Source organism: Pinus tabuliformis, chromosome J (genome assembly GCF_031772625.1).
Source record: "Pinus tabuliformis cultivar Carrire ecotype Pingquan chromosome J, CPIR1, whole genome shotgun sequence".
In the NCBI taxonomy this organism is placed as follows: Eukaryota; Viridiplantae; Streptophyta; class Pinopsida; order Pinales; family Pinaceae; genus Pinus; species Pinus tabuliformis.
In genome coordinates, this window is record NC_142295.1 from 1639017176 (window position 1) to 1639027998 (window position 10823).

Consider the following 10823-nt stretch of genomic DNA (forward strand, 5'->3'; position numbering starts at 1 on the left):
ATTATAAAAAATTAGATTGAAAATTCTATATATTTAAAAATATGTTTTATTTAAAATAAATATAATATTATAAAAGATTAGATTGAAAATTCTATATATTTATAAATATATTTTATTTAAAATAAATATATTATTATAATAAAATATATAGAAAATATATATTGAATTTTCCATAATTTAAATTTATTATTAAAAAAAAAGATTGAAAATTCTATATATTTATAAATATATTTTATTTAAAGTAAATATAATATTATAATAAAATATTATATATATATATATATTGAATTTTCCATATAAAGAGTTTTATTTTTCAATTTTTTTTTAGTTTTTAGAATTTGATGATTTTATATCTTTATTGGGAACACAATATTTTATGTAAATCAATCAATTTTCATAGATACAATCATATTTTCTATTAAAAAATCCATACATGGTAGGTAAAACTTATTAAATATAATTACAATAATAATATAAATACATTTATGTATTCTAGCACTTTACAACTAGGAAAAGTTATAGTGATGTTTATATAATTTTCTAGGAGTTCATGAATTTATTAAGTAGAATTACAATAATAATATAAATACATTATGCATTGTCTAATAGTTTTTGAGGAGTTAACTAATTGAATATGTACATGTTGGCATGCAAGTAGAAGTCACTTCTTAGTAATAAATATATAAAAATAATAATAAAAGTTGTTTGAATGATTTTTTTCTAAACAGTGGCACAAGTATCAAATTTTATGGACCTTTACAAGATCATCCAATGTGCTCGATAAATAGGCTACATTATGGCTCTTCAAAATAGGCTACATGATGGCTCTTTCGAACCCACTGCATGTAGTGTTTTTTGTCTTCTTTGAGAAAAGTAGTAGGATTGAGGCACAAGTTGCAAGCCAACAAATCAAAGCTTCATGGTAAACGTAGCATTTGGCTCCCACTAAAAATAATATCTTATACCAAAGAGCATTGCTTATGTCAATGCACAATCCACAAAGTACTAGCCTAGTGGAAAGACGTCAATGGACAATCCACAAAGTACTAACATAGTGGAAAGATCTACATAAAAAAGATGCAACATCGGAATCAATAACAACTATATAACAATTTCCTTACCTACAAAGGGCAAATTGCTACTTTTGAAAAATAAGAGGATGTTGAAGTCTTATCCTAACCTCCTTACTTTTATGTACCTAAGAGTTGGTCAATTAATGCGTGCACTCATCCTTTTTAATAAATCCATTAAAAATAGTGGTTAATTACTTAACTTAAAAATATTGTATTTCTTAAATAAGACCATGAAATAATTGATATTCACCACAGTAATATGAAGTTTTTATTATTGAAAATCTACTTAAATAGTTAAAAAGACTATAGAGTGTTTTGTCAAATGCTCTAGCATTTAGAGCTTTTCTTAATAAAAAATCATAAAAAATAAGTAAATATTATTTATATTTTTCTAATTATCATAATATATTATTATATTTTCATATATTTCTTATAAATTTGTTTATCTTAAAATACTTACAACTTTTATACTCTTTATTTATGTTTTAAATTTAAATATTAAAAAACATTATACTTAATTTTATTTACAAAACTTATATATTTATATTTATATATAACATAAGAATAACCAATTTATGTATATGTGACATTATAATCCATGTAATAATAATTTAAAAACATTTAACATAGTATAAACATCTATTTAAAAAACTTGCAACATAAACTGAATGATTTCCATTTCCACTACTACAAGCAATGATAACATATCATAATGTATAATCTCACAAACCAACAAAACAATATTCAATAATAGGTTTTTAAACATGGCTTAGCATCTAGTTGAAAGGAATACATTGAAGTCCTTTGCATTGAATTCCTTTAGCTCTCTTTTATTTATTGTGGATTTTTTATTATTTTTCTCTTTATGACTTATTTTTAATTTACTATGTGTAATCTTATTTATTTTTAAATTTTATTATCTTCCTTATAACATTTTATTATTGTCTTTATAACATTTTATTATATATATATATATATATATATATATATATATATATATATATATATATATATATAATTAGCTCATTTTTCACATTATTATTTTTATTATAACATTTTATTTTATATATATATATTTTTTACTTACTTCATTTTCCACATTATCCTTTTATTGCCTTTCCCTTTAATTCTTTTTATTATTTAAAAAATTTGTAATCGTTCTTCTACGAGGAAGTATTTCTCTTCATCTTAGAATATAATTTTATTTCATGATACAAATCATATAAATCTAGTTTTCACATGTTAATTTAAATATTACAAATTAATTTAATTTAAAATGATATTTAATATCAAAAATGTTTTTCACTCAAATATAGTATTAATAATCATGAACATAATATCAATAGTCATGGTTAATCGAAGCATTAAGAAGTGAAAATACATTGATTCAAAGCAAACAATATCCCAATTAAAGTACATATGCACTACATTTATATAAAATTTTAAATAATTATATTTTACAAATTAATTTTAAATAATCATATTTTACAAATTAAATAAATTAGTTATAGAAGTGATTGGTTGGAAAATAAAATAAAAATCAATTTATTTGCATTAAATTTGGAATTTTTCAGAGATATTTTTCAAGCGAATTTGTTTTGAATGAGATAAAGATTTATTAGAATTACAAGTTTAAATTATAAATTCTTTATAATCTAGTTTTCCAAAAATTTTCCAAAATACCGAATCCATATTATAATAAAAACACATTTTAAACAATAACATATTGGGATTTGATAAAAATAATTTCACAAATTTCTAGTAAAATCTTAAAAATAACCCAATAAAAACCCTTAAAATCCAAAATAAAATAATTATAGACTTAAACACCCATAAAACAAATAACAAATAACGCCATAAAATAAATAGATTAGAACAAAGAATAGACCAGTAACTAAAATAACCATTTAACTCAGAACTTATTATATTATATCACAAGATGCCGAAACTTAAATCAAAGACAAACTCGAGATTCTAAGTAGAACAAACTAACTTAAATCAAAGACGAAACTCGAGATTCTAAGTAGAACAAACTAATTTACGTTTAGGGAAACACGAAAAAATAGAGGAGACCCCAGTTAGAACAAACCGGGTCATTGTCACGAAAACACTTAAGTCATTTTCTTTTTATTTTTTTCCCTCAACTGTTTGTCCACAACTGTTTATAAATAGATTTGGAAAGATCAGATCCATCCATGGACGGTCCAGCTGCAGCTCTTCAAAGGCTATATCATAGAACTCATGGTTGAGATCACTAACAATAACATTCATAGGAGCTTCTCTCGTTCTCTCCAAATCATACAAGTAATCAATCTTCAAAACTTTAACACAGTTGTTCTGGTTTACAATCCCTGGAAATGAATCTGTCCAATTTCATCAGGAGCAACTTCACTTAGTAAAAATGGGCAAGTTTCACAAGCTCTCTGTAATTCACCTGCATTTTTTCAGAGCTCACCTAGGCATTGTACTAAAATATTAGAAATGTTTTGATACTGTCACCACCAACTTCCTGAAATCTCAGCGCTGGGCGAATGTAACATAAAAACCATGGTGGAAACCCAGCAATGGTTCTGTCGTCGGTACATTTCAAAAATTTTGAGTGCCATTTGAAATTCAAATTTCAAAGTTTGGAGGGTTTTCAAAATTCAAGCAACTCGTGGTATATGTATCGTATACAAAGGCGCATCCGCGCTCAAAACTCAAATTTGAAAGTTGAAATAGAGGGACTATTGCCGCGTCCTCCAGGCAATGTGCATTAATGCAGGAGTCAGAGCTGCGAAGCTGCCGGGAAATAGAGGAGAGCCGTGAAGGTGTTGGAAGCCGGAAAATGTTTGACCATCGAACCGAGGCTGCCTGATGCTGTCAAGTCTTCCCATGGCCATGTAGGGTGAACCAGCCTCCGTAGGGGCATTAAATGCCCTATGGCAGGCTGGTTAGCTCTTGCCGTCAGGTTGCTGGAAAACTGTGCTTTATTTACCAACCTCCCTGTTGTGTCAATTGGTTCGATTTGAGATTGCGAGTGCTTTATTGGTTTGTTTTGTGGTTGCAAAGAGGATAGGGATCCATATGGAGATGGAGAGAGTGTTTCATATGAACGCTGGCCTCGGAGATTCCAGCTATGCCCAAAATTCGATTCTATTACAGGTTCGGAATTTCAATTCATCATTTTTCTGCTTCTACATCACTGATAAGTATTTTCTAATGATTGATATTCACGATGCAAAATTGCAGAGGAGTGGGTTAGAAATTGTAAAGCCTATTTTGGAGGAAACCATTTTATCAATGAACATGATTATGGAATGCAACACTTTTTGCATTGCAGACCTTTGGTGTTCGTCCGGCCCCAATGCTCTCTTCACCGCCCAAAATATAATGCAGGCCCTCAAAGCTAAATATAGGGCTGCCGGAATTCCTCTTCTGCAGTGTCAAGTATTCTTCAACGACCTTCCTACTTCAGATTTCAACTCACTCTTTAGAATTTTGCCTTCTCTTTCAGTAGATATTGATTATCAAAATGAAGAGGGAGTCGCGGACAGATCATATTTTGCAGCAGGCGTACCGGGTTCGTTCTACGGCAGGTTATTTCCAGACCAGACTCTCCATTTCGTTCATTCTTTGTTTGGGCTTCACTGGCTTTCCCAGGTAACATTTTCACAAACATATATATATATATAATTTACTGGAATAAGTATACACTAGTCTAGAGTCTTAGGTTAGTTTTCGTGTAATTGATCAGGCTCCTGCTAAGATTTTGGAGAAAAATTCAGCGACATGGAACAAGGGAAAAATATTCTGCGAAGGGGGATCCCGGGCAGTGGGGGTAGCGTATTTTCTTCAATTTCAGAAGGATTTCAACACGTTTCTGAGAGTCCGTGCGAAGGAGATCGTTGGTGGGGGCGAACATCTCACAATCCAACCGATCAGGGTTACGTCGGTTTCAACTGGGAATCATTAGAAACCAGTTTGAATGATTTGGTAAATCAGGTATATTCTTTCTTTTTCCTTTCGTTGGAATTGGTAATGAGTCCGTATGGGATCGAAAAATAGTTATAATATTTTATGTTATAAAAATAATATGTTGGGAATAATGCTTAATTATTTATGTAAATTGCTGACAAAGTAGGCAGCAGATTTTGTGTTGTCTGTAAAATGAAAGCAGTAGATTGTTTGGATGGCCAGTGCTGGAAGTTGCTGGAAATTCGCTGTAATGCCAGTAGATTGATTGCAGAGTTGATTGACAAATATTTTAGTAATAGTTTTACTATTTAAGAATGTAGTTTATAGTTGAATTTAATATATGAGATTTGTAGCATTTCTTAGCTCACACAGTCACTGTGTTTTTTAATTGTTTTATTTTTTATATGTTTTTTTCTTCATAGTACTGTTTTCTCATTTGGCTGGAAATAAGGCATTTCATATTCTACATGTGGTATCAGAGAATTTTTTTGGGTTAAAGCTGTATTGTTGGAATTTCGCCAAAGTTAATCATGTCGAATTCTAACCAGATGCTAGTTCCAGAATTTGATGGCAACTATTATGATTATTGGTGCATTAAGATGCTAACCTTTTTGATTGGAAAAGATTTGTGGGAGATTGTTGAATCAGGATATGAAGAGCCAGCTGATTGGAATGCGCCAGCTGATTGGAATGCTCTTACAGCCAATGAAAGAACAACAAGAAAGGAAGCAAGGAAGAAGAATGCTCAAGCTTTGTTTCACATTCAGATAGCTCTTGATAAGAGCTTATTTCCAAGAATATCTGGAGCAAAAACTGCCAAAGCTGCCTGGGAGACTCTACAAGAAGCTTACCAAGGTAGTGATCAAGTTAAGGTGGTCAAGCTTTAGACATTGAGGCGAGAGTTCGAGAATTCGAAGATGCAAGAAGCTGAAAGTATCAGTGACTATTGTGTGAGAGTCAAAGATGTGGTCAATAAAATGGCTACACTTGGAGAAGTTGTAAGTAATGAAGTTTTAATTAAAAAAGTATTGAGGTCTTTAACACATAGATGGAATCATGTTGCAATAATCATGGAAGAAAGTAAGGATTTAACAAAACTACAGTTTGATGAATTGGTTGGATCTTTGATGTCTCATGAAGAAAGATTGAAGGAAAGTTTTGAAGCTGTAGAGAAAGCTTTTTCCTCTAAATTACAAATTACAAAGAATGAAGATGCAAGTAGCAGCAATACCAAAAGCCATCAAGGTCAAGGTAAATGGCAAAGCCAAAATTATTCAAGAGGTAGAGGAAGAGGTGGCTCAAGTGGAAGAGGTAGTTTCAGAGGAAGAAGTAGAGGTAGATTTGATAAGAGAAATGTTCAATGTTACCATTGTAACAGGTATGGTCACTTTGAAAGAGAATGCAAATTGAAAGAAGGTAAAAATGCTAATTATGCTCATGAAAGTGGTGAGTATCCTCAAGATCACTTATTTTTATCTTATGACAAAGGTGAAAATACTAGTAAAGATGTTTGGTACCTAGATTCTGGATGCTCTAACCATATGACAGGGAATGAGAAGTTGTTTTCAGAAAAGGATGGAAGTTTCAAATCCAAGATCCAGCTTGGTGATGATAAATCATTGGAGGTTGCTGCCAAAGGAGCTATGGAGGTCCAAACAAAAGAAGGTATAAAGAGTATTCATGACATTTATTATACTCCATAATTGAAGCATAATTTGTTGAGTGTTGGACAGCTATGTGAGAAAAACTATAAAGTAGTCTTTGAAAATAAGACATGTACTATCTATGATAAGAATAAGGGAAATAGGGTGATCATTGTTGTGCCTATGACAAGAAATAGGATGTTTCCCTTGAGGTTTGATGAACATAACAACAATCTTGCTAATATGGCTTATGAGGATTCAAGTTGGTTATGGCATCTCAGGTATGGGCATTTAAATTTTCACAGTTTGAAGTTTCTAACCTCACATGCATTAGTTTCTGGTTTGCCCAAGGCAAAAGAGTATAAGGAGGTTTGTGAAGGATGTGCTAAAGGAAAGCATGCAAGGGAAAGGTTTCCAAAGGGTAGTGCATGGAGGGCTTGTCACCCACTTCAGCTTGTTCATTCAGACATATGTGGTCCTATGCAGACTAAGAGTTTGGGTAAGTCATCATATTTCATCACTTTTATTGATGATTACTCACGAAATTGTTGGGTATATTTTTTGAAGGCCAAAATTGAAGCCCTGGATACATTCAAGAAGTTCAAAGCCCTTGTAGAAAATGAGAGAGGGTGCAAGATCAAATGTTTGCGGACTGACTGTGGGGGAGAATTCTGCTCAAAAGCTTTCCAGAGTTATTGTGATATGAATGGCATCAGGAGGCAGCATACTACAGCATACACACCCCAGCAGAATGGCATAGCTGAAAGGAAAAATCGTACTGTGGTTGAAATGGCAAGATGCATGCTACAAACTAAGGGATTGAGCAACACTTATTGGGGAGATGCAGTTGCTACAGCAGTATACATCCTGAACCGTAGCCCCACCAGTGCACTGGAAAATATGACTCCTTATGAAGCTTGGTATGAAAAAAAGCCTAATGTTAATCATTTCAAAGTTTTTGGTTGTTTGGCTTATGTGCATGTACCTGATCAGAATAGAAAAAAGTTAGATGAAAAGAGTGAGTTATGTATTTTTATTGGGTATAGTGAGACAAGCAAGGCTTATAAATTGTATAATCCTCTAACTAACAAGCTTATTGTCTCAAGAGATGTAATTTTTTATGAAGGGGGAGTTTATGGTCATCAAAAAGGCCATGTTGAGAAGACAAAATCTGTTTTGAATGATATAATTGTTGATAATGATAATGAGCAGCCAACTAATGTTTCTGTAATTAGTGGCTTAACTCCACTAAGCAGCCCTTCATCAATTTATTCAACATCAAGTTCAAGTCCAACTTCTTCTCCAAGTTCTACAAGGAAGGTAAGAAGATTGAGTGATATTTATGAGAGGAGTGCAAATCAGGCACATGAAGAAAGCCCAATAGGTGAGATAGTCAATTTTGCTTTATTAGCTAAGGCTGAATTTGAACCATCATGTTTTGAAGATGCATGTACTAATGAGGTTTGTATGCAAGCCATGCAAGAAGAGATGGATTCCATTCAAAGGAATGACACTTGGAAGTTGACAGAGCTTCCACATGACAAGGAAAAGATTGGCACCAAATGGGTCTATAAGACTAAATTTAATAGTGATGGGAGTGTTGAAAGACACAAAGCAAGATTAGTTGCTAAAGGATTCACACAGAAGTATGGAATTGATTATGAAGAGACATTTGCACCAGTAGCAAGACAGGAGACCATTAGAATGTTGATTTCATTAGCAACGCATAAAAGGTGGAGCATACATCATATGGATGTGAAAAGTGCCTTCTTGAATGGGTACTTAGAAGAGGAAGTATATGTGGAGCAGCCACAAGGTTTTGAAGTGGAAGGAAAGGAGAATAATGTCTACAAGTTGAAGAAGGCTTTGTATGGCCTTAAGCAAGCACCAAGAGCGTGGTATGCAAGGATTGATGGATACTTTCAGGAAAATGGCTTCCAGAGAAGTAAGAATGATCCTACCCTTTACTACAAACAAGAAGGTATTGATATTTTAATCATAAGTTTGTATGTTGATGATCTATTGTATATGGGTAGTAGTTCTAAGATGAGTGATAAATTCAAAGCTGCTATGATGAATGAATTTGAGATGAAAGATCTAGGCATCATGAAATATTTTCTAGGAATGGAGGTTTATCAAAGTAGGGATGAGATTTTCATTTGTCAGACAAAGTATGCACAGGATATGCTAAATAAATCTGATATGCTTGATTGTCATCCATCCCCTACTCCAAGTGCTCATGGAGAGGTGTTATGTAGAGATGATGGTGCTGATTTAGTTGATGAGAAAACTTACAGAAGTATTGTGGGGAGCTTGATCTTTCTAACCCACACAAGGCCTGATATTACATATTCAGTTTCACTTGTTTCAAGGTATATGACAAATCCATCTGAAATACATATGAAGGCAGCCAAGAGGATTTTAAGGTATGTGAAAGGCACTCTAAATTTTGGTATTCATTACTACTCTTCTGAAAAGTTCAATCTTGTTGGATTTAGTGATTCAGATTGGGGAGGTAGTCTTGATGACCGTAAGTCCACATATGGAAATTGTTTCTCTTTTGGTTCTGGTTTGATTACATGGAGCTCAAAAAAACAAAGCATTGTTGCCCTCTCATCCGCAGAAGCGGAATATGTTGCAATTACCACAGCAGGTACACAAGCTCTTTGGCTCAGAAAAATTTTGGAAGAAATTGTAGAAAAACAAGTTCAATCTACAATGATTTATTGTGATAATGTAAGTGCCATCAAGTTAGCAAAGAATCCAGTTCATCACAGCAGGACAAAGCATTTTGACCTGAAATATCACTTCATTAGAGATTTGGTGTAGAAGAAGGAGATTGAATTGAAGCATATAAATACTCAGCATCAACTAGCAGATATATTCACTAAAGCAGTTGCAAAAGATCAGTTTTTGGCATTACGAGATAAGATAGTAAATCCTCATTAATCATTAAGGGGGAGTGTTGGGAATAATGCTTAATTAGTTATGTAAATTGCTGACAAAGTAGGCAGCAGATTTTGTGTTATCTGTAAAATTAAAGCACCAGATTGTTAGGATGGTCAGTGTTGGAAGTTGCTGGAAATTCCCTGTAATGCCAGTAGATTGATTGCAGAGTTGATTGACAAATATTTTAGTAATAGTTTTACTATTTAAGAATGTAGTTTATAGTTGAATTTAATATATGAGATTTGCAGCATTTCTTAGCTCACACAGTCACTGTGTTTTTTAATTGTTTTATCTTTTATATGTTTTTTTCTTCATAGTATTGTTTTCTCATTTGGCTGGAAATAAGGCATTTCATATTCTACAGTTGGTGGGGGCTGCATGTTTTTGCTGTTAATGGGTTGAACATCTCACAATCCAACCGATCAGGGTTACGTTGGTTTCAACTGGGAATCATTAGAAACCAGTTTGAATGATTTGGTAAATCAGGTATATTCTTTCTTTTTCCTTCCGTTGGAATTGGTAATGAGTCCGTATGGGATCGAAAAATAGTTATAATATTTTAGGTTTCATTGATGCAGGGTTTGATCAAGAAGGAGAAGGTGGACTCGTTCAACATCCCCATGTATTGTCCATGTCCAGAGGAAGTGAGCAACGAAATAGCGAAACAGGGTTCATTCGAAATACAACGATTAGAGCTTCTGAGACGATCAGACAATGTTCCCAAAGAGGAAATGGAAGCCATTGCAGGCTCAGCCTCTGCAAAGGATGCATATGGTAGAAAGTTGTCGAAGCAATTCAGAGCAGTGTTGGAAAGTCTGATGAAACACCATTTTGGAGAAGAAATAATGGATGCGTTATTCGAGAAATATGGAGAAATAATGGGGAGGAGATTGAGCGAACGTATCGAATATGGAAAGAGGGGAGGACATCTGGTTATAGTCCTCCAGCGTAAATGAAAGCTTTAATCATGTTGAAAAAATAAAGGTGGGCTGTGAATCTGTCCGTATTTTTTGGGCAATTTGTTAAGTCTTTGGATTGTTTTCATTCTTACCGGTTTAAAAGAGTTATTCCGGATAAAGTCATAAGCTAAGATATTTATATGTTTAGTAGTGATATTTATATTTTTATATATACAAGTTATTTCTGTATATATTTTAAGTATTATAATATTCTTGTAAAATAATACTTTATAACATAATAT

General features: G+C 32.6%; 1 pseudogene; it reads left to right on the forward strand.

Annotated features, from left to right (window-relative positions):
• The first annotated feature begins 4102 nt into the window (after positions 1-4102).
• On the forward strand, positions 4103-10578 carry LOC149233800 (putative jasmonic acid carboxyl methyltransferase 1; annotated as a pseudogene).
• Positions 10579-10823: the final 245 nt, after the last annotated feature.